The sequence below is a fragment of the Canis aureus genome, chromosome 34 (genome assembly GCF_053574225.1).
Source record: "Canis aureus isolate CA01 chromosome 34, VMU_Caureus_v.1.0, whole genome shotgun sequence".
NCBI classification, from domain to species: domain Eukaryota; kingdom Metazoa; phylum Chordata; class Mammalia; order Carnivora; family Canidae; genus Canis; species Canis aureus.
In genome coordinates, this window is record NC_135644.1 from 14,286,856 (window position 1) to 14,312,625 (window position 25,770).

The 25,770-nt window shown below is 42.4% G+C and overlaps 1 long non-coding RNA gene across 2 annotated transcripts in view; it reads right to left on the reverse strand.

Annotated features, from left to right (window-relative positions):
- The window catches only part of LOC144304532 (uncharacterized), a 146,140-nt gene that overhangs the window by 75,166 nt on the left and 45,204 nt on the right, over nt 1-25,770 (reverse strand). Inside the window, exons 7-8 of one of the 2 annotated variants that reach the window (XR_013371484.1) lie at nt 4,424-4,529; nt 3,181-3,285 (exon numbers count right to left, since the gene is read on the reverse strand). This is a non-coding gene — a long non-coding RNA (uncharacterized LOC144304532). The remainder of the gene's footprint in view (nt 1-3,180; nt 3,286-4,423; nt 4,530-25,770) is intronic. The other variant, XR_013371483.1, reaches the window with a different exon arrangement.

The window sequence follows — 25,770 nt, forward strand, 5'->3', positions numbered from 1 at the left end:
TACCATGCATTTCCTTACGTAAAAGCCACCATCTAACATAACGAACAATATACTTTGGCATAAACTTGTTGAAGATGTAAAATTTTTCAAGTGAAAAGGCAAGGACATAAGATACGGTTGTATTTCAGTAAAGATGGGTCTTTTGGTTCTAAAATACACCATATATGTTGTTTTTGGTGATCCCAAGTTCGGTGTTTCTCAAGTATGAGTTCAATCACGGTGGTCAGTAGTGCTGTTTAACAACTATTTCTTATTTTCCCCACTTTTCAAACTTACTGTAAGTTTGCACTTCTCTGTCTCCTAAGATTAGGTAAAACCATCTGATATTCTGTAACCTATGAAATGTGAACTTCAGTAAGAAGTTTCAGGTAGATGCTTCAAATACCATGGCACATTTTGCCACAGTATCATCCTGCTGTGGTCATTAAAGGTGATCAACAACAGATTCTTAGATGTGACGCCTAACGCACAAGCAATCAAAGAAAAAATAGATAAATTAGACTTCATAAAATTAAAAACTTTTGTGCATCAAAGAACACTACCCAGAAAGTGGTAAGACAACCCACAGAATGGGAGGAAATGTTCAATCACATATCTGATAAGGACCTAATGTCCAGAATATATAAAGAACTGTTATAGCTGAACATTAAAAAGACAACCTAGTTAAAAAATAGACATTTCTCCAAAGGAGAAATAGGGATAGCCAAGAAGCACATGAAAAGATGCTCAACATCATTAGTCATCACAAATCAAAACTGCTTCCTACAGGGGCGCCTGGGTGGCGCAGTTGGTCAAACATCTGACTCTTGGTTTCAGCTCAGGTCATGATCTTAGGGGCCTGGGATGGAGCTCCGTGTAGGGCTCCACTCACAGCATGGAGTCTGCTTGAGATTCTTCCTCTTTGTCTCCCCTGCCCCTCCTGCTTGTGCTGTCTCTCATTCTCTCTCTCTCTCTCTCTCTCTCAAATAAATAAATAAAATCTTTTTTAAAAAGCTGCTTCCTACATCAAAAAGAAAGACAGTAACATTTGAAGAGGTTGTACAGAAATTGGAACCTTTGTACACTGCTGATAGGAATGTAAAATGGTGCAGCCACTGTGGCAAACAGTCTGGCGGCTCCTCAAAAAGTTAAACATAGAGTTACGGGCAGACCCAGTGGCCCAGCGGTTTAGCACCACCTTCAGCCCAGGGTGTGATCCTGGGGACCTGGGATTGAGTTCCACGTCAGGCTCCCTGCATGGAGCCTGCTTCTCCCTCTGCCTGTGTCTCTGCCTCTGTGTGTGTGTGTGTGTCTCTCATGAATAAATAAATAAAATTTCTAAAAAAATAAAACATAAACATAGAGTTACAACTCAGCAATTTCACACCTAGATATACAGGCAAGAGAATTAAAAATCTATATTTACACAAAACTTACACATGATTGTTCATAGCAACATTATTCACAATAGCCCAAAGTTAAAAACAACCCAAATGTCCATCAATTGATGAATGGAGGGCACCTGGGTGGCTCAGTGGTTGAGCTTCTGCCTTTGGCTCAGGTCTTGATCCCAGGGTCCTGGGATCGCATTCCACACTGGTCTCCCTACGGGGAGCCTGCTTCTCCCTCTGCCTGTGTCTCTACCTCTGTCTCTGTGTCTCTCATGAATAAATAAATAAAACCTTTTTAAAAATTGGTGAATGGATAAACAAAATGTAATATATCTATACTATGGAATATTATTCAGCCATAAAAAGGAATGGGGTTTTGGTACATGCTACAACATGAATGAGCCTTGAAAATATCATACTGAATGAAAGAAGCCAGACACATAAGGCTACATATTTTGTGATTCTATTTATGTGGAATGTCCAAACAAGGGCAATCCATAGAGAAGAGACAGTAGATTAGTGTTTGCCAGGACTGGTATGTGGGGAAGATGGGAAGTGACTGCCGGTAGGTACAGGATTTCTTTTTAGGGTGCTGAAAATATTCTAGAATTAGGTAGTGATGATAAATTAGGTAATAAGTATTACACAACTATATGAATATACTTTAAAAAATCACCAAATTGTACCCTTTTAAATGGCAAAATGTGATGGTATATCTTAATTTAAAAATTTTTAAGCCTGCTAAGGTCAAAATGAAGCCTCAGCTAGCCTGGTTCCCTGAATGACCTCAAATTAGCAAAACCCCTCAACTTCTTTTGAGTTCTGTAACCGAGGTTTTTTTTTTTTTAATATTGTTGTATAAGTTTACCTATCCTTACTGATACAAAAACACAAATTCCTTTTAAAAGGAGGAAGTTGGAATAGGTCCAAAGTTAATATAAATTATTTTCATTATTATGTCACTTAGATATATGCAAATATAAATTTCAGCTTAAGGTTCTTAGGTTTATATATACAAACAACTATAAAGCCAAAACAAGCTTATAAGTTAACACAAACCTACAAAACCAATGAAATTCAAGTTACCAACATGAAATCAATGTGGAAGGTGATGCTGTTTGCTAAAACTGAATCACAGTGACCACTGAGGTCCCACATGTCTGACGTGCATATAGTGTCATACTGTGACACCTCAATTCCCCATCACCCTTCTAGATTCAAACTCCCACAACAATTTACCAATTTACCCAGTCTTCACTCGGCACAAATGCATCTCATGACCCTGTAGCAAAGGAATTCTACTCTATGCCGACACAAAAACTAACACAAACACAAATTACAGACAAAGAAATAGTATGGCAGTATTTGTTTTCAAACTGATTATTTAGGATACTTAGAATATATTTATATTAGCTTTTCTGGATTTTTGTCAAAATGAAACATTTCATTTCTCATTCTTTTAGAAAGATCTCATGTCCCCGAGCACACGTTTGCAGACCCATGGCTCTCAGTTTAAGAAACACTTCTGTAGGATAGACCACTAGACTATGCGCCGGAATCACCTGGGAGGGCTCATTAAACACCGATTTTTGGGTCCTACCTTCAGTTTCCAATTCAGTATGTCTGAGGTGGGGCCCAAGAGTTTACATTTCTAACAATTTCCTAAGTGATACTGATGCTGGTGCTCCGAGGCCACTCTTTGAGGACCACTGCCCTTTATCAAATATTAGTTGGCACCCTAGTAACATTCAATTCAAGACAAATTTCTGTGGAATGAGCCAGACAGCAATCAACTCAAGGATACACTCACCTCTGATGTGGGAAGATCAGCATTCTGTAGGGCTGATTGGAGACAGAATCATCAGCTTTGATCACCAAACAATTAGGCTGAAATGTTAGCCTTCGATAATGAAAACTGCAATTGTTAATTTTACTTGTCAACTTGACTAAGCCACAGGATGCCCAGACATTTTGGTCATGCATTATGCTGGGTGTGTCTGGGAGGGTACTTCTGGATGAGATTAACATTTGAATCAGTGGACTATTAAAGCAGGTTGGCCTTCCTAATACAGGTGGGCCTCATGAAATCTGTTGAGGACCTGAATAAAACCAAAAGGCTGACCCTCCCCCAAGTCAGGAGGAACTGTGGCCCAACTACCTTAAGATGGGACATGATTTTTTCCTGCCTTTGTACTCAGACTAAAACATCCACTTTCTGATCTCAAGCCTGTTGGCATTCAAACTGGAAACACACCACCGCTCTCCTGGGTCTTTAGCTTGTCATAGTCACATGAGCTAATTCCTTAAGATAAATCTCTTTACCTATGTACATCCTATTGGTTTGGATTCTCTGGAGAACCCTGACTAATATAAAAACTAATGAGCCTTTCTTAGATTTTCACACAGACTAAGCCCAGAGGTAGAACGGGGAAATTCTCATTAATAAACCTCCGTGATCCGTCCACCTCCAGTCAAAGGTTTCTATAGCAACCTGAGTTCCAAAGCAAGGCTCAGGCCACATTTTCACAAACTACAGCTAGATGAGTGGAGATAAGTAACCCCTTGTGATCAAAAAAACGAGGAATTGTAATAAAAGACTAGCATCAGTGCCTGAGTTGAATTAATTCACCAAGATTTAGGACACAGGGCACACACGCCTACTCTACCGTAGAGATCACCTAATTGCTTGAGGTCAAAGCAACATTTTCACACCATTACCACTGTTTCATACATGAAAATATTTCTTTTCTTCTTTTTCCCGAATTCATCCAAACTCTGAGAGGCCACACAGTATTGTGTTAACAGTGTGAGCGCTCTGCTGTCTTGTGTTCTGAATGTCAATATCATCCTTCTCTAGTTGTGATGACCTTGAACAAGTTAACCTACACAGGCTTGGGTTGACTCCTCTGCTCACTAGGAATAAGAATTTTAACCTGTATCAGTCAGGATCTAACCAATGAAATGAACTACTTTTAAGTATTTACAATAGGGTGTAATTCGAGGAATCCTTTCTACAGATGAAGGCAGAGCTGAGAGAGGAAACCATTACCTACCCTGGGGTGGAAGACAAGAGAGGAGATGAAGTGCTGGAAGTCCAGGGTCATCTGAGGAAGCCGGGTCTCTGAGGGCTTGTCTGGTAGCTGCTGCCAGGACGGCCACCTGAGGCAGAGATGGGGGTGGGGGAGGGGAATTCTCTGGGATTCTTCTTCCCTCACCTTTCAATCCTACCAATGCCTTCTACCAAGCACACCACCCACACACAGCCCAGGACACCTGCCCTACGAATTGGATCTCGTGTGGCTCACAGCGGGGCTACATCTGAGGCCAAGGGGCCTGTGACTAGCACAAGCCTGCAAGGATTAAGGGACAACAGACATGAAGCCCCTGATCTGCTGGAGATGGCGGTATCCCTTAAATTGTGTTTTAAATTGGGGTTCTTGTGCCTCACCAGCTTTTTCCTCACCCCCTTCAACAAATTTTCCACTCTTCAGTTTCTCTCTGTCCTCCTACTCTCTCATCACCCAGTTCTCCCCTCCTACTTCCTCGCCCACACTCAACAGCAGACAGCAAGTTGGCTGGCCTCCCAAGAAGTCTGAGGGATGGTGGTTTCACAGTTCAGCCGCCAGATCCAGTGATGTCCTCCTCTCAGAGCCTGAATCCCTGCCTCCAGATGCCAGGGCTCAAAGGCACAAGCAGGACAACAGGACACATTGGCCCTTTGTCCTGAACTTCTCCCCGCTGACCCAGGCCCATCCCCAGTTGCCACATTAGAGTGCGTAGCTCACCAATCACCTCCTTTGAACACTTATCTCTACTTATCTGTAAAGAGGAGCAGGGGCGCCTGGGTGACTCAGCAGTTGAGCGGCTGCCTTCAGCCCAGGGCATGATCCCGGGGTCCCAGGATCGAGTCCCGCATTGGGCTCCCTGCATGGAGCCTGCTTCTCCCTCTGCCTTTGTCTCTGCCTCTCTCTCTCTGGCTCTCGTGAATAAATAAATAAAATCTTTAGAAAGAAAGAACAGATTGGCCCCAATCATCCTACGATATTACTATGGTTTACATTCATGTAAGGCTGGATCCTGGTATGTTCCCTGCCTGTGTTAGTCAAAAGCAAAAGTCCCCAAATTCTTGAGACCTGGTACAGAGCAGTTTTCTGTTTCCTGAAGAAGCATTTAAGGTTATCCTCAGAGCAGCACAGAATATAATATTCTCAAATCCAACCCTTCTTATAAATAATTTGTAGATTCAAATAATTCAGAATTACAAAGGGAAAATTAGGGCAAGGAAAGTAATTCCATTGCATAAGGTCTATGTGAACTTGTGTGCCTGTGTGTACCTTTATCATCCTCAAAACCCTATACGTTTCTCTTACATACCTCTTCGCTGGGGTGTATAAAAGAACCACTCCTCTGGCATCGTCCTAAACAACTGGAAACCAGTCCATCAGCGTGAGCAACACATACCAGTTTAAGTCCAACTAGCAAGCAGCTGGCTAAAAATTCAACTTTTGCTTTGTATCAGATGTGATAAAAGTCAGGGCAGGGTTTTAGACATTTCAACTGGCCCTGCTCCACCTGTATTGTGGTTCCCAAACCAGCAGCATCAGCAACACTGTCAGGACTGCAATGCTCGGACTCCACCCCCACCCCCACCCCATTAAAACAGAAAGTGCAGGGTGGGACTCAGCCTCCAGATGACAGTGATGTAGGTAAGATCTGAGAACAACTGTGTTAGGGGGAAAAAACCAATATAAAGCTGATTGATTTAAGTGAAACACATCATTGGTCTTTTTTAATGACCTGAATTTTAATTTAAATCCCAGATCCCAGAGCACCTGCGTGGCTGATTGAGCATCTGCCTTCAGCTCAGGTCGTGAACCCCGGGGTCCTGGGATTGAGTCCCTGCAGGGAGCCTGCTTCTCCCTCTGCCTATGTCTCTGCCTCTCTCTCTGTGTCTCTCATGAATAAATAAATAAAATCTTTCTAAATAAATAAATAAATCCCATTTCTCCCCACAATCTGATATCTACAATCTTCCTAATGCCTACCTTATTCAGTACTCATTGTCCTGGGAAGACTTTTATTATTAAGGGAAGGTAATTGCAAGTAAGAATACAATGGAAATTAGAATGCTGCTACCCTTGTCCTGTCGAAATGAACCAATTCCCCTCCACCAAACCGTCATTTTTTAATGTCTGGGGAGAAAGGAAGGCCATATGCCTTTTCTAGGCATGTCACACTTTTGCCAGTAAATGCCTCTTTCCTATAATTGGGTTAACGTGCACAAGTGCCCTTCTGTACCCACCAAAACATAGCAGGTCCCACCATGGGAATGGAGTCATATTTCCTTGGTCTTTTCGACCTTGTAAAAGCGCTTCCTCCTTTCCAAGTAGAGGGGAGTTTTGGCAAAGAATTCTCCAGAGTGACAAAAAGCACTTTCTCTTCATTGTTTGGTTGTGCTGTTAGGTTTGAGGCCTTTCTGCCCTGAGACAATACACTGCAGAGTTACTTGCTGCTGTTCTCCACCGGGCCTTCTGCAACCCTTACAATAACAGGCCGCCTTCTTAACATCAGAGAACCTGTAGCGGCCGTGAATCTAAGTTGAATGTAAATCAGGCCTGTACTATTACTCCAACTCTTAGCTGGACTGCACTGAGAGGTTTGATTTAAAGAAAGTAATGAAAAAAAAAAAGAAAGAAAGAAAGTAATGTGGCTCTCCAGCTCGAAGGCCAGTGAGCAGGAAATGGACTCCCACATCAAGAGAATGCTAACTACGCTGGCAGGCACACAACCCAAAAACTAATTGGGGAAATTTAGGAAGTCAGAGAAGATGAATAAATAGAGAAGAACCAACCAATTTCCTTTTTTCCTTTTTATAAAGACTATGATTGTAGGCTGTAATCTTCTTCTCATCACTAATGAAATGGAGGAGAAGGGGAGTTTAAAATATGTGGTGGTGTTAAATAACCCATAACTAAATGCCTGGGCAACATCAAAACTATACATCTCAACTGGAAATACAATGAAGGGCCTAGGAATTTGATGTGTTTTTTTTTTTTTTTTGAAATAAAACTTTCTAAAAACAAAAGAACAAATAACGAAACAGAACAAAAAACTCAAAAAGAAAAAAAAGCTCCTTTAGTGCTAAACCAGAAATATATGATATACTTTTAAGCATTGCTTCCAGTTATATAAAACCAGCTGTAACTCTCCATAGCCTCAAGTGAAATAAAGATCTGCTGGTTAGCTTGTTAATTAGATCATTCTAGACAGTCAATCTGGGCAAATCATCTAGTTCCAGAGTTAATGTTTCTCCTTGTAATTATCTTATGTCTGTCTACAACCATCAAATTAACCAAATAATCGCCGGGTATCCAATATGATATGCAGACAAGCCACAGAGCGTCTACCGGGGCTTCTCCTTCTGTTCCTTCTCCTTCCTCCATATATTGCTACTATTAGGAAATAGTTCTGTCCATTTTCCTTTCCAAGTTTACTTGGGCCAGTAGAAGAAGATGGGCTGACCATCTTTAGAAGGATCTATTTGCAAAGTTACAAATCCGCCTTTTTTTTAATTGACACTCCCCCTCTAACGGCTTCAAATGTTTCACCAAAAATGCCCTTTCAGTTTGAAAGAATACAGAGAACACACAAAGACTGACATGCACAGACCTAGTGCTCCACAGTTTTCAGCGTGCTGTCTCATCCTGTGCTTGTCTCATCCCACAGCCCTGTGAGGTGGTGCTTATTTTACATGCATGAAAACTACCTTCTTGAGTGACTTTCCCAAAGCCAAAGGGCGAATAAAGTCAAAGAAGCCCTAGAACTCAGGTATCTTGTTCCAGAATGCTCTGAGGCTGGGCTGAAGTGTATTTCTAGGAGGCAAATACCAAGGAAGGTAGATTTCTTTTTTTTTTAATTTATTTTAGAGAGAGAGAGAGGGCAAGTGAGAGGAGGGGCAGAGGGGAGAGGGAGAAGCAGGCTGAGCAGGGAACCCTTTGAGGGGTCAATCCCAGGACCCTGGGATCACGATCTGAGCTAAAGGCAGATGCTCAACCAACTGAGCCGCCCAGGTGCCCAGGAAGGTATAATTTTGAATCCCTTAACATGAGCGTAGAATACAGAAGAATCACTGCCACGGGGTGGACATGGACAGAAATGTCTGAGCTTGGCTTCTGTATTTATGAGGTTTATGTCTCTGAACTAGAGCTTTCTAACCATGGCATTGACATCCTCCACCCCTGCCTTCTCGATGCCAGTAAGAATGAGAAAATGAAGGTTTCTAGGGTTCCAGGTACAACGAAAATGGATGGCAATTGCAGAACTTCTCAGAACTCCCCTGACAATCTGTATTCTAGGTTTGTAATCCCAACATTTTGGGACATGAGATTTGTTTCATTTCAGAAAACCCAGATCCACACATAACTTTGTTATGTATGATGTTCGAGAATTGACAAAATTTCTGAATACTCCCTTCAAAATTCCTGGAGACAGGAGTCCAGTAAGTTAAGGAGGTTTAGCTTTAATGAGGCTAAGGTCTCACTGGGTACCGTCTTGGCTGGTTTTTCACAGACTGGGAGATTGTTTCAGAGCTGCAAGTTCAAAACCTCAACAGTCAGTTTAACCATAGGTAATTAGGCTCCAGGGAAACTATTCATTCTACCCAAACTCTGTCAGCACTGATTTTTAATTAAGAGCTACTTTACTGAATTAAACTGAATAAAACTTTTCCTATAAATCGACACTTGCAGGTTCTAACCAGGACATCCCACTTCTATAGAAGTTTTTTAGTGAGAATGACATTCTTGGAAAAAGGTAGACATTTGAGGATGTTATGGCAATTATTACATGTGAAATAAGGGTGGGGTGGCTTTAATGCCTGGAGCAAACAGAAAGGACTCTGAAATGTAAAAAGTAGTTGACAGTTCAAGGAGAGAAATTTCTCAAATGCATGCAACAAGGTCCAGGGGAGAGAAATGCCTGTCTTTCTTTCTTTCTTTCTTTCTTTCTTTCTTTCTTTCTTTCTTTCTTCCTTCCTTCCTTCCTTCCTTCCTTCCTTCCTTTCTTTCTTATTTTTGAGAAATGCTTTTATCCAGAAAAAAAGAAATGAGATACTTGAGGGCAACATGAAGACCAGCCACATACAGAATCCCTTAAAGATGTAGAAAGAAGGAAGCCAATCAAGAGACATTGCCCTGGATCCCATGGCAAAGAGGGGATCCCTGGATCTAGTACTTATCCAGTACTCCTTTGTTTCATTTAGAATGCATTTCATGGTAAGAAACAGAAAAATAGGGGATCCCTGGGTGGCGCAGTGGTTTGGCGCCTGCCTTTGGCCCAGGGCGCGATCCTGGAGACCCGGGATCGAGTCCCACCCACGTCAGGCTCCTGGTGCATGGAGCCTGCTTCTCCCTCTGCCTGTGTCTCTGCCTCTGTGTGTGTGTGTGTGTGACTATCATAAATAAATAAATAAATAAATAAATAAATAAATAAATAAATAAATAAATAAAAATATACTCAGACCGGCTAAAAACAATAAAACTGATTTATTGGTTCCTGTAACTGGAAGTCAGAGTTGGATTTGATTTAGTGCATTATCAAGGATCCAGGTTGTCCTTCCTTCTGTCAGATACTGTGGAGGAGCTCAGCTGGGGCTGTCAACCAGAGTGCAAACATGTGGCCTCTCCGCGTGCCTTGGACCTCTGCCACGGTGCTGAGATCAAAGAGGGAGCATCCCAGATGGAGTATTCAAAGGGACCCAGGAGGAAGCTGCAAGGCTCCTTCCTTCCTTCCTTCCTTCCTTCCTTCCTTCCTTCCTTCCTTCCTTCCTTCCCTCCTTCCTCTCTTTCTTTCTCTTCCTCTGACAGAGAGAGAGAAAGAGAGCACAAGCAGGGGGAGCAGCAGGCAGAGGAAGAGAGATGCAGGATCCCCGCGGAGCAGGGAGCCCACTATGAGCCTCCATCCCAAGACCCTGGGATCACAACCAGAGCCGAAGGCTAATGCTTAACCAATGAAGCCACCCAGGCATCCCAGCTTCTTATGACTCAGCCTTAGATATCTCAAAATGCCATTTCTATGTCATTCTATTGGTGACACAAGCCATGAAGGCCAACCCAGAGTTTAGGGGAAGAGGAAAAAACTCTTACTTCTTAAAGGAAAGAATAATATACATGTACAGAAAGGAAGGAACCCTTGGAGACTATCCACCACAAGGTGACATGGCCAAGCACCGTAGAGATGCTGCCTATGCAGAAATCTCGAATTAGCCACCACTGCCAGTGTGCGGAAGACCAAACTCTTGGTCTTTGAGACCCTCTGCCTGACCCAATTTACTTTTCCAGGCTCATCCTCCACTATTCTCAGACACTCATTTTTGCCTAAATCAATCCTGTGTTTTTCACCCTTCTTGCCCCCGACCTGATTATCCCCAGCTTGGGCGATTGCAAACCTCCCTGAACTCATCTACCACAACTGACCAGGCCTTTCCCGTGAAGCAGTTCCCTGGGTGATACACCGTCTTACAGCATGGTGCCAGGAAGGAGAATGGATAAGGAAAAACAACTTTTGCTCATTATTTTCTTGGTTTAATTTTTCACAACCAACATTAGTTTTATAATATAAAAACAAAACGTTTTAAGCAAGTGTAGTAGAAATACATTAGAAAGACTGGTAGGGGCTAGAATAACCCCAAAGTTTCATTTAAAAAATTTTTTAACTCTGGCAATACTAAAAAACAAACAAACAAAAAAACCCCTATCTAAATGGTATTAACTCATGGCTGTATTCTCTGTTAATATTGCACTATTTAGCAATGCATGCCTTCCCCTGGTTTATCATTTCCATACTCTAGCATTTTCCCTGAGACTGTTCAGTGGGTGTGAGGAACAGCCCTAGGAGGATTGGAAACTTTGAGCACTGCACCAGGCATGCCCTGCAATCTGCACAAAGCATTTGACAATTGAGCCATCAAATAAAAATTTGTCCTTAGCCCCGAGCCCGGGCTCACCATCTTTTATAAGCATGGAAAGAGGGGCCAGCTATGAATCATACCAAGGCCACTTCCCTCTTTAGGCTATTTCACAATGGAGACCCTTGAAAATTGCCATCCCAGAAGAGAGAATCTGCTCTTTCCCTGGCTCTGTTTTTTTTTTCCTTTTAATTTTTTTAAATTTATTTATGATAGTCACACAGAGAGAGAGAGAGGCAGAGACACAGGCAGAGGGAGAAGCAGGCTCCATGCACCGGGAGCCCGATGTGGGATTCGATCCCGGGTCTCCAGGATCGCGCCCTGGGCCAAAGGCAGGCGCCAAACCGCTGCGCCACCCAGGGATCCCTCCCTGACTCTGTTTTACACAACCTAAGCTCTGTCAATAGATTCTTTTGCTACTTCGGCCTTTACTCAACATTCACTCCCTTGAGTTAAAAAACAACAAAGCAGGGGCACCTGGGAGCATCTGCCTTCAGCTCAGGGTGTGATCCCCTGGGTCCTGGGATCGAGTCCCACATCAGGCTCCCCCGCAGGGAGCCTGCTTCTCCCTCTGCCTGTGTCTCTGCCTCTCTCTCTCTCTGTGTCTCTCATGAATAAATAAATAAAATCATAAAAAAAAAAAGCAAAGACACAGGGATATAGCTGCCATAAGACGATCCTTCAAGCCTTCCTCCAGTTTTCAGACAGGAGTACGACACATTCCTAACTAATGCAAAGATCTCGGATTTGTCATGGCCTGGAGAAAAGGAAGTCTGTAGCCTCCTCAGGATTAATAACTCTCACTGAGAATGCACACCTCCTTCTAACCCAAATTCATTTTGGTGGGTCCTGGGTTGGTCCGCCAGCCTCTTCATGAGCTCCGTTGAAGGGAAAGCGCTGCAATAACCCATGTTACTTCTCCCCTGTATCTGGTGGAGAAAGCAGATGGTAGACGAGCCCGTCCTTGCCTTTGCAAGGTATCACAGGACATAACTGTCAACAGAGATGCCCTTGATGTCTGTAAATGAGGGAAATGGGTGCTACCCCTGGAAAGAGCTTTGGGAAAAGAAATATGAAAGGGAGTCCCTGAATACCCCCCTATGTCTGTAGCTTAAGCAGGTATTCCTGCAGTGAATAGTGTGAGAAATACAAGTCTCCCTCTTATACTGACTCATCCCCAAACAAGATGCCACCTGGGACATCCAGCTACGACGACAAATCTCCATGAAGCTCCCAATGAGGGGACAGGAAGAGGGACAGCAATGGATAAGCACACCTGGTTATGTCAAGATCCTAACCTATCTTCAATAACCTAAATCCTTCCTGGCAGTGTGGAAAGGGAGATGGCAGAGAGCTACAGAACTTTCTAGAGTAGAAATACTTAGCTATAAAAATGGATCAGAGCCTACTCTCAGGGCAGGGTGACAAGGCCACACTGCCCCCATCCATTAATCTCCATGCCCCAGCCCCCTCGCACATGTTTACCGAGGTGGAAAGCTGGGGGACAAGGGTGTTATGATGAGCCAAACAGCTGCCAGCTGAGTGCATGGCTGTTATATGGTTGTCTAAACTTTTACCCCTTGAGTGATGATGAAACAGATGGACAAACTCACAGAATTTCCTCACAACGAATTCCTCTCAGAGAACTCTACTTGCAAAAACACTTCGTATGATGGAAAAACTCTATTAATTGGGGCTACAAAGGCCAAGTGACTTGCAAGCTACTGTAAAAACAAAGTCACCTGTGGCCCCTGACAACTGCATGGCTTTCTAACCCCATGCAACCCGGGACTCATTGAAAATGTGACTTTAGAGCAAAATCTTAAAGGAAGTGAGGGAATGAGTTACAGGGGCATCTGGATGAACAGCTTTCCAGACAGAAGAATGGCCATGCCAAGGGATCACAGGATTTCTCTTGCCCGCATTCTGGATTTTCACCCCTATGGGCAAGGCAGAGAGGCCAGAGCAACCAACACTTGTGAGGGACGCCCCAAGTTGCCCTTTTAGGCCTTTGGGATGACAGAGAGAAAGGGACTTGGTAGTTCCAGGTGCTTGGACTCCTTCCTTTTTCATGCTCACTTCCTCTCTGAGTAAGCCCATCTCCTCCCCTGGCCCAGACCTCTCCTGTGGTCCCTACTCAAAGATTCTACTTCCTACTGGACATCTCCAGATGGATGTCTGACAAGCATCTGAAGTCCACATTAAAAGGAACTTAAGGGCAGCCCGGGTGGCTCAGCAGTTTAGTGCTGCTTTCAGCCCAGGGTGTGATCCTGGGGACCTGGGATCGAGTCCCACGTCAGGCTCCCTGCATGGAGCCTGCTTCTCCCTCTGCCTGTGTCTCTGCCTCTCTCTCTCCCTGTGTCTTTCATGAATAAATAAATAAAATCTTTAAAATAAATAAATAAATAAATAAATAAATAAATAAATAAATAAATAAACTTAATATCTTTCCCATAAAGCCTTTCCTTTTCCTGCTGGATTCAGAAGCCTACCCTATCACCCAAGCCAGAGACCTGGGAATCCTATTTGTCTCTTCTCTCTCCTTCATTGCCTGTATCCAACCAGATACACTGTCCTATTAATTCTACTTGAATTTCCAGAATCCCTCCTCATTTCCGTTTCCCTTGCCATTATCTTCCATCAGACATTGATCACATTCTCACCAGTCCCTAGCCTGTCCAAAACGGCCTTTCTAAAACCAAATCTGACCATGTCACTTCCTTGTCTAACATTCTTTAATGGCTTTCCACAGTACAAAGTCCTGACCCCTTAGAGTGATACACAAGACATCCTTCCTCTGGGACACAGCCTCTATCTCCTCTCAGCCTCACCTCTGATCATTCTCCCCTTAAACCCTGTGCCAGCCCCACCGTACCACGTGTAGTCCCATGAAACTGCCATTTGCATGTGGATACCTTTCCTAATCTTCTCGGTCTGGCTTATTCTCATTTATTCTCCAAGACAATTGGGACATCACCTCTACTGGGAGGACCTCTTGACCTCCTTGGGAGTCTGTTAGTGCCAGCCAGCCCTCATTGTACTCTATTAAGCACTGTCATTTTCCCCACCTACACCTTGAATTATAACAGTTTCTCTTTCTTTGAACTTATTTAAGACAAGAGCTATTATCCCTGTTTGTCAAACAAATGGGAGCCACCTTAGAGCCACATTTAAAAAAAGAAGAATGGAAGGATTCTTGGCCTACAGGAAAACCCAGGGTTTTCTTGGGCATGGGGGCCAGAGCAACTGGAGATATTACACTAGAAGTGCAGAGGAGAGTCCCAAGGCCCATCAATTCTGGGGAGCAAGATTTGGGCAGGAGACCAGAGCACTTGAGCTTCAGTAAGAGACCAGGGCCTCTGTATTAAAACATAGGAGAATTAATGTTAAATGGTTTTCATTAAAAAGTACAGAGTGTCAGAGAAAACATAAGCAGTAAGGTTTTTATAAGTCCTAGATATATCAAGTGAGGAAATAACACCTAAAATATTCATTTGGATATTAAAAATATCTGTGTTTATAAGAAATGCTCATTGTCCCCCATGGAACACAAAATCATTTCTTTAAATCACTGAACATGTATCAGGTAAACTGGGTTATAAATTTAATTTCATTACAGCAACAAACCCTACACAGGCAGGAGGATCTTCACTGCTTATTGCACACATGGCAAATTTTTCTACTCAAAACTTTCAAAAATCAGAGGTAAGATGTAATTCTCAAGAAGCAGAAGAAAGCTGACCCCTTGATTACACAAGGGCAGGACTATGACTGCCCTTACAAAATAGGTTTTTGTGAAAATAAGTAAGTTTTTATTGTTTAGAATCAAGAACCTCGGCTGATCAACTAAATAATGTTTGTTGAGAGCCTTCTATGTGTCAGGCAATTGTGCTGAGCCCCACACGTGCATCATCTCATTTAGAGAGGGTCATAGTCAAAAAAAAAAAAAATAGAGAGGTTCATAGTCACAGCCAACCATGGCTGAATTGCATGCCTTTCCTTAGAACTTACAAAACATCCTTTCCTTATATCCCTACATGACCCAGGACACCTCCAGTCCCATCTTCCAGCTATTACTTACAGTTAAACCAAACCAAACTGTGACCTAAATCAAGGTTCTGCAGTGTTTTAGATAAGCTAAGCAGAGAACTAGGAAGAAATGCTATAAAACTTAAAGTTATGTTTCAATTTCAAAAGGGAAAAACTTAAGACACACCTTTTCCCTTTGCAAAGTAAGTTTCAGGATCTCAAACAGGATTACAGCCAGGCAAATACACTTCCACATGCTGATCAGTTTGAACCATGATTTCTTTTGGAAACACATTCTAATAAGTCACCTTCACGTGAAAAGAAAGATTTCTTCGGGGGGCCTTGGAGGGGGGGGTAACAGTATTTATTGCAGGGAATAGAAATTTATCTTAATCTAATGAGTACTTTTTTCTAATTGGCCTTCTTGCACACCTATTTGTCATTTTCTGTCTTCAAAATAAAGAACTTCTTCTAGAGAGATGCCCAGCTGGATAAGAACCTGACTGGGTGTGGAACCTATCTCAACAAGCAGCACACTGTCCTCTGATCCTCATCTGCCACAGGACGTGGCTTTCTTTCCTTTTCCCAGCAGGGAAGTTGAATCTGTAGTAAGCCATTGCCCCACTCTTGGGGCTGTTCTTGGGATCAAGTGGGCTTCAAGGTTCGAATGTATGACCTTGAAACGGAGGCATATTCTATATGTGTAATGAGCCAGCTGATGTGGGAATTAAATGCATAAGTTTCAATTTAAGGATACTAGAAAATCAACTCTATATTAAGCAGCATGCTATGGATCATACCAGCCTAGGCATACAAGTAGTCCTAAACCAATTAATCCACAGCTATTTATTATGGAGCATCTACCATGTTCCAAGCACTCGGCTACGTTCTTCAGCTCACAGTGATGTTTAGCATTTCAAACCTGTAAGATCAATTCCTGTGTGCTAATTGATGTTACGTATAAACTGAATACTTTGAAGAACTTTAAGGTTCAATCTCAACTTTTATCCTCCAGGAGATCATGCCTGACCCTCGCAGGCCAGGGCAGGTGTCCTTCAGGACTGAACTATGTGCATATTTCTGTAATTGGGCTGACCTCATTATTTTACAGCTCTCTTTGTGGGTCTCTCTGTTCCAAAACTCAAGCATGAAATCCATGTGGCAAGAGGCTGCTGGCAAATCCTCACAGCTGCACCTAACACAGTGCTGCTATATGGATTTTGGCTGTACTGGATTTTGGTTGAAGATATGGGGGGAAAGTAGCATATAGATGGGGAAAGACCACAGCCATAAATGGACTCAAGTCAAACTTCAAAATTAAGGACTTTTCAGACTATGGTAGTGATTCTTTTTTTTTTGTTTTTTTTTAAGATTTTACTTTTTTTTTTTTTTTTTAAAGCTTTTATTTGTTTATTCATGATAGAGAGAGAGAGGGAGAAGCAGGCTCCATGCCAGGAGCCCAACAGGGGACTCCATCCCAGGACTCCAGGATAACACCCTGGGCCAAAGGCAGGCACTAAACCACTGAGCCACCCAGGGATCCCCTAAGATTTTACTTATTTATCTGATAGAAAGAGAGCACGTGTGAGCACACGCAGGGGGAACTACAACAAGAGAGGGAGAAGCAGGCTCCCCACTGAGCAGGGAGCTCACCACAGGGCTAAATCCCAAGACCCAGGGATCATGACCTGAGCTGAAGGCAGACACTTAACCCACTGAGCCACCCAGGTACCCCTATGGCAGTGATTCTTAAATGAGTTTATTTATTGTCAGATAAAAATCAATAAGTACCAAAGAATTAACATAAACTTACAGATAGCAAGGTTTCATTTGGGAGCACTGAATCCATTTCCTGTAACCTAATAGTTGGCGCTTGACTTTGGTAAATAAATACCACTGTGTTCTCTACACAGCAGGTTACCGCTGAAAGAGGTTACGGTGCAGACTCACATGTTAAAGGGTGGCACCTACTGGCAGGATATCATACTGCAGCTCAGTTCTATTAGACCTTAAAGAAACACAAGGGGGGCAGCCTGAGTGGCTCAGCGGTTTACCGCCGCCTACGGCCTGGGGCCTGATCCTGGAGTACCAGGATCGAGTCCCAGGTTGGGCTCCCTGCATGGAGCCTGCTTTTCCCTCTGCCTGTGGCTCTGCCTCTCTCTCTGTGTCTCTCATGAATAAATAAATAAATAAAATCTTTAAAAAAGAAAAAAAGAAACACAAGGGAAACATTGGTGTTAGTTTGAGAGTTTTTCTGATCCCCCACATCCAAACCTTCTCCCTATTTGGGTGGAATCTGACACTGTAAGAGGCACCAACCTCCACTAGAAGCTGAACAGGATAGACCCTTCTCTCCCCAACCTTGGGCTTAGCTGATTTAGACAGAATCAGTGATGTTGAATCTTAATAAAAGATTCCAGGAAGGGGGCACTTGGGTGGCTCAGTGGTTGAGCATCTGCCTTTGGCTCAGGGCATGATCCTGGGGTCCTGGGATCGAGTCCCACATCAGACTCCCTGCAGGGAGCCTGCTTCTCCCTCAGCCTGTGTCTCTGCCTCTCTCTGTCTCTCATGGATACGTAAATAAAATCTTCAAAAAAAAAAAAAAAAAGAGAGAGAGAGAGAGACAGAGAGAGAGAGAGATTCCAGGAAGAAGGAATAGATTTGGGTTGCAGCAATGGCAGTATCCAGCAGGAACGGAATATTCTAATCAGATTACTTCTGCTGCCAGCCTTCCTTAATTCCCGCCTATGTTCAACATCTGCTTTTCCAAACTTGTCAATTCTGTGAACTATCCAACATCTTCCCAATAAGTTCTTTTTCCATTTAAGGTACCCAGAGTACATTTCTGTCACTTAGAATCAAGAATCCTGAACACTAAAAACGTTTCCTGAGTGCCTTCTCTGTTCAGGTATTGTGCTAAGCCTCACACACATTATCTCATTTAGTCCTGTTTCAGCAGAACGATGTGAAGCGTAGAGGAGGAAATAGAGGCAAAAAGACGAATTAAGTCTCCCAAGTCAAACAACTAGTTTGGAAGAGCCAGATTACAGAATCAGCCAGTTTGACCCTAGAACTAACGTTCTTAATCATTTCATGACCTCACAAAGGAAAAAATTCTGAGGCTTTTGAAAGTACAAAATTGGAAAATAAGGGGTGCCTGGGTGGCTCAGTGGTTCAGTGTCTGCCTTGGGCTCAGGTCGTGATCCCGGGGTCCTGGGATCGAGTCCCACATTGGGCTCCCCACAGGGAGTCTGCTTCTCCCTCTGCTTGTGTCTCTGCCTCTCTCTCTGTATGTGCCTCTCATAAAAAATAAATAAAATCTTTAGAAAGAAAAAGAAAAGAAAAGAAGAAAGAAAGAAAGAAAGAAAGAAAGAAAGAAAGAAAGAAAGAAGAAGAAAGAAAGGAAAGAAAGAAAGAAAGAAAGAAAGAAAGAAAGAAAGAAAGAAAGAAAAAGAAAGAAAGAAAGAAAAAGGAAAGAAAAGAAATTGGAAAATAAGACTTGAAACACAGTCCTACAGTCTGTGGGCCTTGTGAGCTAACAAACTGGGGAAAGAAATCCTGAAAACGTATAAGGAAAATGAAATACTAAGGAAACAATCTTACCCTGAAGCTAATGAAGCTTCTGTGCTCTTCATTTGCAGGGAGCTCCTTCTAAAACTCTAAATTTAACTTTGTATTTATAAATGTGTATCCTTTTCCTTAAAGAAGGCCCCTCAAAATAGTATAAACTTCCGACTCTACAAAACCTGGATCTGTCCCTGGATGAGAACAGGAATTTATCAGATTAGGGACTCATTACCTAGCTCCAGATTTGGAGATCAAGCAGAGAATCACAGACCTACCAGAAAATGGAAAACAGCACAAACATCCTTGAAAACCACTCCTACTCTCCTGTGCCCCAGGGGAGAAGAGAGAAGTAGAAGTTATTTCTCACCACTACAGGCAGGGTTCAGGGCACAGTCAGGAACCCACAGGTCCCCTTTTTATTCAACAAAAAGAAAGGCAAGATGTATATGCACCCAGCAGGTACAACAGCAGCCAGGACTGGGTGTGAGTCTTCTGCCTCAGGCCCAGACAGTCATCTGGCCCTCTTCTCATGAAAAAGCTGGATGTGGTCTCAGCTCTCAAGAAGAGAGGACAGCCAAGCTTCATCAGGGAGATAGGAGGATCTTGTCTTCATATAAAATGTTGATATTTTGTCATTGTTATTTTTTGCATCAATTTTTATTTTTTAAATTTCATTAAAATAGTATGTATCTTGATCACCGAGTTTTTTGGTGCTCCCTTACATTTGGTGCCCAACGTGAGGGCCTCACTCACTTTGCCCACACCATGGTCCTGACGAGATCATCAGACATGGAAAGGCTAGAGTTTCCCCAAAACATCAGTAATTCATTCAGTTACTCACCTATATTTCCAAGATACCACTGCCCCCCAAACTCAAACTGCTGCACTGTAATCCAGATGTACCATCATCTTTATATTTAAGTCTTATAAGCCCTTATTACTTTAAGGGAGAGGCAAAGAAACCAAATCACATTACTAAAGCATTACTGTTTGGAAGATTCTTGGCCCTAGGGCAGGCTTGTCCTACCAAGACAAACAAGGGTTAGGCCACTGGTTCTTCACCCTAGCTGAACATTAAAATCAGTTAGGGAGCTTTTTAAAAATGCCAATGCCAGAGTCCCACTTTCAGAGATTCTGATTTTATTGATCTGAAGTGATTTCCAGGCAGGCTTTTAAAGAAATTTTTATTAAGATATACTTGACAGACCACAAAATTCACTCACTGTTAAGTTCAATAATTTTTTAGTTAATATATGCAATTGCGTAGCCACTACTACAATGACATGCAGATCCTTCTCTTCACCCCAAAAAGCTCCCCGGTCAGTGCCAGTTTGTAGTAAATTCCTGTTCTCATTCTAGTTCCTCATTCTGACACCACTAGTCTACTTCCAGGCTCAACAGATTTCATGCGCCTGTATTTAAAAAAAAAAGGGGGGGGGATCCCTGGGTGGCGCAGCGGTTTGGCGCCTGCCTTTGGCCCAGGGCGCGATCCTGGAGACTCGGGATCGAATCCCACGTCGGGCTCCCGGTGCATTGAGCCTGCTTCTCCCTCTGCCTGTGTCTCTGCCTCTCTCCCTCTCTCTCCCTCTCTCTCTCTCTCTCTGTGTGATGACTATCATAAATAAATAAATAAATAAATAAATAAATAAATAAATAAATAAATAAAAATTAAAAAAAAAAAAACCTTCCCAAGTGTTTCTAGTGTGCAGACATAATTAAGAACTACGATACTAGGGCAGCCTTGGGTGGCTCAGCGGTTTAGCACCTGCCTTCGACCCAGGTCCTAATCCTGGAGACCCAGGATCGAGTCCCACATCGGGCTCCTTGCATGGAGCCTGCTCCTCCCTCTGCCTGGGTCTCTGCCTCTCTCTCTCTTTGTATCTCTCATAAACGAATAAAATCTTAAAAAAAAAAAAGTTAAAAAAAAAAAGTCTTGGGGAGAGGTGCCTGGGTGTCTCAGTTGGTCAAGCATCTGCCTTCGGCTCAGATCATGATCCCAGGGTCCTGGGATTGAGTCCCACATTGGGCTCCCTGATCAGCAGGGAGTCTGCTTCTCCCTCTGCCTCTGTCTGCTGCTCTGCCGATCTGTGTTTTCGCTCTCTCTCTCTCTCTCTCTCTCTCTCTCAAATAAATAAATAAATAAATAAATAAATAAATAAATCAGTCTTTAAAAAAAAGTCTTGGGGAAATGAAATAAATTTTGTGACAAATAGCTTATAGTCAACTTTACAGAAATAGTAAGAAATGAAAGATGCCTGTGTGTCTATCTACACCCCTAATAAGTATAAAATGACACATTTCTACACCAGCCTAGGATACAGAGCTCTTTTTTGTGTGGTAAAATGAGAAGCCTGCTATGCTATCTTCAAAGTCGTATTCATTGCTTAAAAATTAACAAAGAAACATATACCTCAGACTGAAAATTTATGAGATTACAAAACTACTGTCTTTAAATGTTTAAAAGTCCCTCAGGGGGAAGTTTCTAGAGATGTACAAAGTATCTTTATTATTACATTCCACAAACATGGATAGGATAACACACTAGCACAGAAGAATCCTAAAGAAAGTCACTGACAAGTTATCGCGTGGAGCTGATGTCCTTCTGTCATTTTAGGCATGCAGGGCAAGCAAGCACTTGTAAAGGGGTGAGCCTGAGGAACAGGAATGAACTGGAAAGAATTCACAGAAATGCCAGCCCCAGAGGTCTGTAAATGCATGTGAGTAAACCACAGCCAGAGGCTGCTGGATGAGTCAATGCTTTTCAACACAAGCAATTCTTCTGCCTCTGTTGGCCAGAACAGTGAACCGCAGACAGCACCAGCTATCAACACAACCAGTTCATGGGAAATGTTACGGGGTGCAGCTGGAACATGACCCCACCCAGACCGCTCCCTAAAGTTGCAAAGCTTCAACACAGTGCCTCCAGCCACGGAGGTGCTGTCTCCAGTTGGGCCACCAAAGTTCTTGAGCAACAAGGGTGGCAAGAGTCAAGTCGCAGCTTCTGAGGGAAAGTGGCATGTAACTATGGATAAAGAAAGTTTGAGGGATCCCTGGGTGGCGCAGCGGTTTGGAGCCTGCCTTTGGCCCAGGGCGCGATCCTGGAGACCCAGGATCGAATCCCACGTCGGGCTCCCGGTGCATGGAGCCTGCTTCTCCCTCTGCCTGTGTCTCTGCCTCTCTCTCTCTCTCTGTGACTATCATAAATAAATAAAAATTAAAAAAAAAAAAAAGAGATTTTAAAAAAAAAAAAAAAAAAAAAAGAAAGTTTGAGTTTTAGTTGAGGGGACCGTCCAAAACCATACTTTTTCTGTACTCAGGTTTTAATTATTTTTTTAGATTTATTTATTTATTTGACACAGAGAGAGAGAGCGCACGCACAAGCAGAGGGAGCAGCAGGCAAAGGGGAAGGGAGAAACAGGCTCCCTGCAGAGCAGAAAGCCAGATGCAGGTCTAAATCCCAGGACACTGGGATCATGACCTAAGCTGAAGGCTGATGCTTAACCAACTGAGCCACCCAGGTGCCCTGTACTCAGGTTTTAAATTCCCAATACTTATTAAGATATTGGGAAGCAAATATTCAGCTATTTTCTCCTCTGATTATCAATTCTAAATTCTTAGTCCCCAGGAAAACTTCAAATGACTTTTTTTTTTTAGATTTTATTTATTTATTTTGAGAGAGAGAGACTGTGAGTTGGGGGGAGGCACAAAGGCAGAAGAAGAGAGAGAACCTCAAGCAGACTCCCCACTGATCACAGAGCCTGACACGGGCCTCCCCACTCTGAGCTCATGACCTGAGCCAAAATCAAGAGTATGACACTTAACCAACGGAGCCACCCAAATGCCCCCAAATGACTTTTTAAAAAGTCACCTGAGGAGATGGGATAAAGAAGGTTGACATACTCTAGCCTACTCTCCTCACTCCACATCATTAGCAATGACAGAAAATAATTTTAAACAAATAAAACAGAAACAATGAAGGTAAGCAAAGAAAGAAAGAGTCTATGGCAAGAAATACGAGCCATCCCTGAAAGACACAAAACAGGTGAAATCAGATTAAATAGCCTAAAATATATATAGGTGAGTACAGTGGTGGAGATGGCTCCAAAGGGCCTCAAATTAGAAGATATTGGGATGCTGTGTGGATGAGGGGGTTCTGAGCCTTCATCAGAACTGGTTTGGGCCAAAAAGAAAAAAAGAAAAAAAAACTGGTTTGGGCCATTGCAGTAGGAAGAGTGAGGCAGGTGGTCCCATACACATACACACACACACACACACACACACACACACACACCAAATTATAGGAGCAGGAGGCCCCAGAGGCATATTTTGGGCCAGCATTTGGATTAGGAGGTCAGGAGGTCAGGGCAGTGTTTCTGGTAGTTGGTCTCACCCAGAAAAAAAGGAAGCATCTCCCCCAGATAACTCTACTGATTCACCCTGCCCAACCTCACATCTTGCTCCTGTCCTATCACCAGAGGATAGCACATTCTCAGACACACTATCTAAACCTCTGAAATCAGAAATGAAAACACAATCACAAACCACCAAACATTTTAATAAAATCCTTATTGTGACAGAATGAACACAGCAAAAGACAGACTTAGAAAGCAGACATGTGGGATAGAGAAATTTTCCTGGAAAGAACAACAGGGTAAAAGAATGAAAAGTTTAACAGAGAAATAAAGAGTACATCTAGAAAAGAGAGAACCTGAAACATGGAACCCCTCAAAGAAACAGTAGAAGATTTCCCAGAGCTGAGGAAGTACACATATCCTTGGAATAAAAGGATCAACCTTGATATATTATAGTGAAAGTTCATAATACCTAAAAACAAAGTACCTAAAATTAATAAGAATCAAATTAACATCTGACTTCCCGTTGACAAAACCACATGCAGCATAATCAATGAGTGACATTAACAGAAATGGCAGAGTAAGGACCTCTGAAAATCCTCTCCTACATAAAAATAACGAGAACACAAGCAAAAAATGTCAAAATCAGGGATCCCTGGGTGGCTCAGTGGTTTAGCGCCTGTCTTTGGCTCAGGGCGTGATCCTGGAGTCCCGGGATCGAGTCCTACGTTGGGCTCCTTGCATGGAGCCTGCTTCTCCCTCTCCCTGTGTCTCTGCCACTCTCTCTTTCTCTGTGTCTCTCATGAATAAATAAATAAAGTCTTTTTTTAAAAAATTGTCAAAATCAACTTTTCAGAACCCTTTAAATTACCCTTTAAATTACCCTTTAAATTAACTAAAGCCTTGCAACAATCTCAGGAAGGTTCATGTAAGAAAGCAGCTGAATCTCAGTAACAAAGTAGGCTTACAAGTTTTTGTTTCATTTAAACTTGCCTTAGTCCCATCCCTCTGTTTCCAGCCCTGTGGTAGACTTGAAAACCAATAGCCCCACAATTACAGCAAAACACAGCCATCAAGTATCCTCTGAAAAGCACAGAACAAGATTGGAGCTCATGCAAAGCCCAACTCACAGACGACTGTCATTGCTTGATCTAACAGTTCCCTGGAAAAATTCACTCACAAGTCTTGTCTTTATTTGGCCAGCCACAGATTCCACTTAGTACAAATAACATTTTTCCCCAAACATATTTGTTAAAAACAATCAGTGGCAATTGTTTAACACCACAACTATCTGAGGCAGTGACAACAGTTGGAGGAAGCAACCAAACAAATTTAAAAATTAAAAGGAAAAGCTAGGGAATGAGATGTTCATAAGGGACTTTGAAACTTTCCAACATATTTCTGTGAATCTAGAAGGCCACCTATGTGCAATGGGCTGTGTAAAACCCTAAGTTCTTGCCTCTGGCTAATCTTGAGGTTCTGCTCAAGCCAAAAAGTGAAGGCTGAGGTAGGGTTGTAATATACTTACCCAAACATTGAAGGCTTAAAACCCATCAGTAAAGGTTTGGAGACTTACAGGTTTCAAGAATTTAAGGAAATCTTTCCAATTATTAGCTGATCAATAAGCTAACAGAAAAGAGACTTCAGTGGCCACACACAACAAAGAATATAGACTTTACAAACTTAGTTCAGAAAAGTTATTAAACAAACAGCAACAACTAGAAACCACAGAAAGGAAGAAGAATGTGATTTCTAGAGTTGTCACATTAAATTATTTAAAATGTCCATTATCAACAAAAAATTATCGAGTATGCAAAGAAGAAAGTAGGGCCCATACACAGGAAAAAAGTAGTTGGTAAAAACTGTCCCTGAGAAATCTGAGACACTAGACTTACTAGATAAAGACTAAATTCTGCCATTTTAAGAATATTAAAATAACTAAAAGCACCATATCTAAAGAACTAAAGGAAAGTATAAAAATGATGTTTCAAATAGAGAATATCAATAAAAGATAAAAATTATTTTTTTGAAAAATAGAAATTCTACCATTAAAAAGTATAATAACTGAAATTAAAAGCTCACTAGAGGGGCACCTGGGTGACTCAGCCAGTTAAGCATCTGCCTTCAGTTCAGATCATGATCCCAGGATCCTGGGATGGAGCCCCACATTGGGCTCCCTGCTCAGTGGGGAGTCTGCTTCTCCCACATCCCCTCTCCCTGCTCATACTTGCACATACTCTCTCTCTTTCTCTCTCTCTGAAATAAATAAACTAAATATTTTTCAAAAGAAAAAAACTCAATAGAGGGCACCTGTTTTGGCTCAGTCAGTTAAGCATCTGCCTTTGGCTCAGATCATGATCTCAGGGTCCTGGAATCAAGACCCCACATTGGGCTCCCTGCTCAACAGGTAATCTGTTTCTCCATCTCCCTCTGACCCTACATGTGCTCTATCTCTCTCTCCTAAATAAATAAATAAATAAATAAATAC